The sequence below is a fragment of the Pistacia vera genome, unplaced genomic scaffold, assembly GCF_008641045.1.
Source record: "Pistacia vera cultivar Batoury unplaced genomic scaffold, PisVer_v2 Contig255, whole genome shotgun sequence".
Lineage (NCBI taxonomy): Eukaryota > Viridiplantae > Streptophyta > Magnoliopsida > Sapindales > Anacardiaceae > Pistacia > Pistacia vera.
The window spans coordinates 155,148-162,383 of NW_022196063.1; positions in this window are offsets into that span (position 1 = coordinate 155,148).

Here is a 7,236-nt window from a genome sequence, read left to right on the forward strand (position 1 = left end):
AAAGGTGTTAAATCTGGCGCCACTATCAGTTATTTGAGCTGAATTAATTTGATATAAAACGGCTTAGGATCTGTAGTTTTGGAACTTCAACCTTCTTCAGCTGCCAGCTCATTTGTGCTTAAGTTGCAGCAGTCAACAGTCCCTACATAAAATAACAGCCACTGCTATTAGTATTCATCTTTGCAATCAACTTGTGGGATAACTCAGGCTAGCCAAAGCCGCCATAAGTCAGCAACAGCAGTGTTCAAAGATATGAATCATGTCACTGAAAAGAATTCCTTTTAATTTGAGCAATTGTTTTTAAATAAAAATATTTTGTGAAACTCAAATCCTGTGGCATACAAAAATGTTTAATCATTTATAATACTTTTTAGAATATACCTGAAATGGACGCTAGTTAGTTGTTTTGCTCCAACTCATGGGACATTTTCATTGATAAAAGACATGAGCAATTGAAAGCCGCAAATAACTTCCATCAATCTTTCATTTTCCAATCACACATGCTTCTTTTCTTTTTATTAGAAACACAAAATAAATATTAATTTGTTTGTCCACAAAACTTAATTAATTAATAAAGAGAAATTGTCAGTGTTCCCACTGAACATTTAGAGAGTAATATGAACCCACAAATAACAATCACAATATCAAACTAGTAAAGAGAAAGAAACATGTGTATTTACCCTGTTCATCCAATAAATAGGTTCATCTATCAAAGTAAATATTATAAAAATACATCTTCACTTTCTTGTTATAATGAATGTATTGCCTATGATTTGCTATCACTCATACAGAGAATATATTTTATATACCAATTTAAAAAGAAAACCTAATATTACTAGAATCTCTTTTCCTAAGCCCAAACCAAATTAGGAATTTATTACTTAGAAATCATACACAACTCTTCATGGAATAAGCCTAAATCGTCTACAGGACTCCCAAATGTATCTTTCTCGCCCTTATTGTTGAGAGTTCGACAACTCTACATTCACCCCTGTACTGAGTGAATAAATTATTATTCAATCTCTAGTAATTGAAAGAGGAAACCTTGACAAAATGATAGGTTTCTAATTAATATCGGGTTGTTGGTTTCATCACTTGAAGGCTTAAACGTAGAAGGGAAAATGCATTCCAACTAGACCTAGGCAAGGACCGGTCCCAACCAGATCAGGGTTTGGGCCCGATTGGGACTCACCAGTCCCATGCCCATGAAAAATTTTAGGGCCCGAACTAGTCCCTAGACCGGTCCTATGGGCTTGAAATCCCCCCCCCCCCCCCCCCCCCCCCCCCCCCCCCAAGCTTTTTTATATTTAGGGGCCAAAAAAAATATGTAAAGGGGTTTATGTAATTTTAGGGGAAGATTAGTAAATTTTTATTTAATTTTAAAAAATATAAAAGAATAAATAAATATCAACGGTCATGTGTTGTGTGAATTATTATTTTTAAAATATCAATTTAACCCTCAATATTTTTGTCAATTTCAAAATTTATAGGAGGTTTTTGGATATTGTCCAGGAGGCTTTTGAAAAAAGCAAAGGGGTTTGGGCTTGGGCCTGGGACCAATCCTAGGCCCTGCCTTGGAGAGGGCCCGATCCAGGGACCAGTCCCTCCTCCATGGGCCTTATCCGGGTTTGGACCAAGCCTCTAGATTGGTTTTATGGGCCTGGTCCCAAATGCCCAGGTATATGCCAACTAATTTTCCAAATAACTTATCTTATGGTTCAATAATTCACCTAAGTACTTAGTGAAATTACTAAATACCGATGTCTATTTTTTATGGGTGATCACCATGAGTTTTGTAGTCTTGGTGGTGGTGGGTTCCTAGGACAAACTTTTTATTGAGGTTTTTTGTCGAGCACATAGGGGGCAATGAGAGTAGGGGTGTTTTTTCTTGGCTTTTAAGAGTTGGGTTGGTCAAGGTAGGCCCTGGGGGAGGATTTCATGCTTTGGAGAGGGGTGGAAGTCGGTGGAAGGAAATTGTTGAGGTGATTGTCCTTTCTGATGGTGCAGACGTGCACGCCAATGCCAGTGCGTGCAGTGCTGGACGTGCCAGTCAATGTGCACCTACAACATGGGTGTATCAGTGGCGTTTTTCTGGTTCGTTGGTCGCTTTTTCGATCATTTCTAACTTTTCGAATGTTCCCAAAACCCAAGGCATAACAAAAAAATTATTAAATTTTTTTTTTGTTCAGTGCCTTGGGCTTTTGGCATTGCATGGGGAGTCTTTACCTTTTTTGGTTCGATAGGAGGTGGTTGTTGGATTTTCGTCGCCTATTTGGGCATTTTTTTTGGTTTTCTTTGGTTGTGTTCGTAACTCGGGGCATGTCCCAAGGTAGGAAGAGTGTTTTGTGTATATACATAGTCTTGTGTAGGTCATTTTTTTGGGTCCTATCCCAGGGGTTTGTCCTGAGGTAAGCTCAGTGGTAGATTTAATTAATGACAAGTGGGGACCACGACCCCCACTCAAACTTTAAAAAATTTCAGATTTTATATATATTTATATTTATTTGCATTTTGCCCCCTATAGATTTGACATTTTGGGAAAAGAACAGATTTTGTTTTTGATTTTTGAACTCTTACCAGTTACAAGAACAACAATGCATGCCAAGAACCTCTCTTCCCTCTTTCTCTCATGGTGCAGGTGCTCTAAAGACTAAACTCTCAAGTCTCTCTCACCGAACTCTCCTTCAAGTCTCAACCAACACTACTTTTCATCAGTTTATCAAAAGGTAATGTCCCTAATCCTAAATCCCTAATTTTCTCTATTCAATCGATGTTTTACAGTTTTAGAACTTTTATTATTGCATTCTTCCAATAAAATTGAGTATTATGTATTTAGAATTTGAGATCTGAAGTATAACTAAACATGAATCGTGCTCCTAATGGCCAACCAGAGTTGTTGAAAGGGCCCTTACCATTTAGCCAACGTGGCAATGCCTAGACGTCTCCACGCCTACTTGTGAATTTTGAGAGACAAGGGTGTTCCTGTAAACCTATTGGCAACCCACACTAGCTAACACCAGCCATCAGAAGTCTCTCTGTAGACTGCAGTACCTTTCCCCTGTTGTTTCTCCCTTATAGTAAAATATTCCTAAGAAGCAATATGTCTGAGTAAGAGACTAAGAATAGTGTCAAAGAATCCAAGCCTGAATTTCCCATATAGTATAATATTCTTAATTGAATAATTTTAAGAGAGAAAGAACAAAACCAATAGAGGAAAAGAAAAAAACAGAACAAACAAAAAATTCTGGAAACTGTTATTGTTTTTATTCCATTTTCTTGAATAATAAAATGCAGAGTACACTTATGTCATATATACACCCGAACGTAGAGTACAAACTCTAGTCAATTTAGATCTACACCATTAATTCAAAAACCAAGAGATTCATTGTTCACCATTCGATCATAACCAAAGAACACACTCTCTTTGCCGCATGCAAGTTGATTAACAACTTGCATTAATTGCATGCAAGTTGCTCAACAACTTGCATTAACAGAATGCAAGTTGGTTAGCAAGTTGACTTAACTGATTGCAAGTAGCTTGGCAAGTTTTTCTTCACGTTGCATTCCCAGAGTCATGCAGACCATACTCTGCTTTGAGTTGAAGCTTGAACATATTTTCTGTCAACATCATCCCTCAAGCAAAACTCAACAAAAAAAATCCCATCGTCCCTCAAGCTTAACCTTAGCTTAGTTAGCTCACTTTAACACTGACTTGAATTTGCAGCTTGTTCAGGATAGTCAGTTTGTCCCTCAAGCTCAAATTCGGAAGAGACAGAGAGACGAAATTGATCACGAAGAGTGTGAAATCGAGCACTGGAGAGAGGTTTGGTAAGAATATTGGTAACTTGGAAAGTGGAAGCAACATACTAGACAACTAAGCGTTTAGCTTGGACCATTTCTCGCACAAATGCACATTAATTTCAATGTGGTTGGTGTGAGCATGGAAGACGGGATTGGAAGCAAGAGCTCCAGTGCTTGTGTTGTCACACCCGAGAACAGGGAGTCTAGGAATGAAGACATGAAGCTCCTTAAACAGGTTTTGAAGCCAAGCAATCTCAGTGCAAACATGCGCTAAGGCGCGATATTCTGCTTCAGTGGAGGATAAGGCAACCACCTGCAGTTTTTTGGAGGACCATTGAATCAGTTTAGAGCCAAGGAAGATACAATAGCCACTGGTAGATTTCTGGTCATATTGGCTACTCGTCCAGTCAACATCAGCTCTTGCCAAGTCAGCATCAACATATCCTTCAAGCTGTAGACTGGAGCCTTTACTAAATGTTAGACCAAGGTGTAAAGTCCCTTTAATATAGCGAAGAAAGTGTTTGCAGGTTGCCAGTGATTAAGGATTGGAGCCTTGAGGAATTGACTTAGTTTGTTTACCGTAAAGGAGAGATTAGGCCAGGTCATGGTAAGGTACTATAAAGCTTCAATAAGACTTCTGTAGATAGAGGGCTGTTCAAACAGAGGACTATCATCAAGGCTAAGTTTGGAACCAAGAATCATTGGAATAGAGCAAGGATTGCAGTCGGTCATGCCATATTTGAGGAGAATATCCTACGTGTACTTCCTCTGATTAAGGAGCAGCCCATGACTAGTATGAACTACTGAGATACCAAGAAAATAGTTAATAGAGCCAAGTATTTTGAGGCCAAATGTGCTATCCAAGTTGGTGATTACTTGTTGAATCACGGAAGTGTCATTTCCTGTGAGTAAGATGTCATCAACGTAAACAAGAATATATACAACTTTGCTTCCATTATGGTAATAGAAGAGGCTGGAATCAGATGTGGAGTTCATGAAATTCTGTTGTAATAAGGCCGCCTTTAGTTTGTCATACCATGCACGCGGTGCCTGTTTTAAACCATACAGAGCCTTGTGTAGTTTACAGACATGCTGAGGTTTGTAAGGATCAACAAAGCCTTCTGGTTGAGGCATGTAAACTGATTTAGTGAGATCGCCATTGAGAAAGGCGTTATTGACGTCAACTTGTTAAACCTCCCAACCATGGCTTACCGCAAGTGATAGAATGACTCGAATGGTGGATGCTTTGATTACTGGAGAAAAGGTTTCAAAATAATCCACTCCGGGAGTTTGATGAAATCTTTTGGCAACAAGTCTTGCCTTGTAACATTGAACACTGCCATCAGAGTTTAGTTTCACCTTAAAGACCCATTTATTGCCAACAAGGGTCATATCCTCGATATATGGAACCAGAGACCAAGTTCAGTTATGTTAGAGAGCTTCATACTCGACATTCATAGCTTGCACCCAAAGAGGATTAGTTAAAGCTGATGCTGTACTAGTTGGTTCTTTATGGGATTCAGGATTGAGGGTAGTAACAAGGGCTGTTGCCTTTCTTCGGGTGATCATAGGGTGTGTGTTCTGGACAGTTGTGGTGGTAGGTTATGGTGTGTTTTGGACAATTGTGGTGGTAGGTTGATCTTGGGAAGAAGGTACTTGAGTGGTGTAAGAACTGAGATCAACTTCAAGTGTTAAAGGTGGAGCTGAGGACTGAGAAGTGGACTTGGTGGACATATTTTGTGTTGAAGGTGTTGTAGATGGCACATGCGAATTATGAATGGTGACAGGAAGCTTCCAAGGTTGAGATGGAGATGACAAGGATGCCTCAGTTGCTGAAGGATGAATGATAGAAAAGTCTTTACCGAAAGGAAGCTTTTGTTCATTGAATTGGACACTTTGCACGATGTAAACTCTTCCATGATTGTTGAGACATAAGTACCCCTTGTGAATAGAAATGTACCCAAGGAGAACACATTGCTCAGAATAAAAAGCAAATTTGTGTTTTTGATAGGGTCGAATAAAGGGAAAACATTGACAACCGAAGATGCAGACAACCTTGTAGTCTGGTACTTTGTGAAAAAAAAGATACAAGGGAGTTTGATGTTGCAAAACTGAGGATGGTAATCTGTCAATCAGGTACACGACGGTGTGGAAAGCAAACCACCAGAATTGTAGTGGCATGGAGGCTTGTGCTAGTACTGTGAGTCCTATTTCAGTAACATGACGGTGTTTGCGTTCAATCCTACCATTCTGCTGATGCGTATGAGGATAGGGGTTCCAAAAATGGATCCCCTGCTGGCAAAGAAACAGGTAAAAGGTCTGAACTCTCCTCCCCAGTCTGACTGAAATGCTTTTATTTTGGTGTCAAATTGTTGATCTACTAGTTGTATGAACTGTTTAACAACTATGGTTACCTCTGATTTCAGTTTGAGGGGATAAATTCAAGAGTATCTAGTATGATCATCAACAAGAAGTAAGTAATATCTGAATCCAGTAGTTAAAATTATAGGGGCAGATCCCCAAACATCTGCATATACCAACTCAAAAGGTTTACTTGCTTGAGAGTGTGATGAAGGAAAAGAGTTTTGGTGAAGCTTACCATATTGACAAGCTTCGTAAAACTGAATTTTATTAATGTTGTCCGTTACATTCAACGTTTGTACAAGAGAGTTAAGGACAGAAACATGAGGATGGCCTAATCTCATATGCCATAAATCTCCTTCACTAACTGATGCTGGAGCTTGGCTTTTATTTTCTTCTATAGCGGGTACATTACTGAAATCTTGCTGTCCAGTGGAATTATGTAAACAGGAAAGTCCAGAAAAGGAGGTTATTGCTCGTGATTGTTGCAATGGAGAAGATTGTAATGAGGTAGATCTTTGTTGTCGGCAAGCTCATTTCCACTTGGGATATCAAGTTGATACAATCCATTGTGTAAAGATCCTTTAAGAAGCACAACCTGAGAAGTCTTGTCCTTTATAACACAATCATCTGCAGAGAACTCAACAAACACATTTTTATCTCTTGTAATTTTTGAAATACTCAGCAGGTTCTTGGTCACAAGTAGAACACACAGTATGTTTTTAAGCTGAATAGATTTGTTCATACAAGAGGAAGGTAAGATAGTCAAACCTGTATGAGAGATGCCAAGACACTGCCCACTCCCAACTTGTAGAGATTCAGTTCCAGTGTATTGATTTTTGACTGAGAGATTTTGAAGATCAGGTGTTATATGATGAGTGGCACTTGAGTCAATAAACAATTTGGATCTAAAACTGTTAGAGGAGTTGCTATCTGATTTGGTTGAGTTATTGCAGTTTGCTTGTTCAGCTCATTTTCTCTTGAATGTCCATAATGTTGATGTGACAAATTTAGTCCAGAAAAAGAAGTGTTTACTGGAATGTTGTTTTGAAGGAGCTGCGGATGATGTGCCAT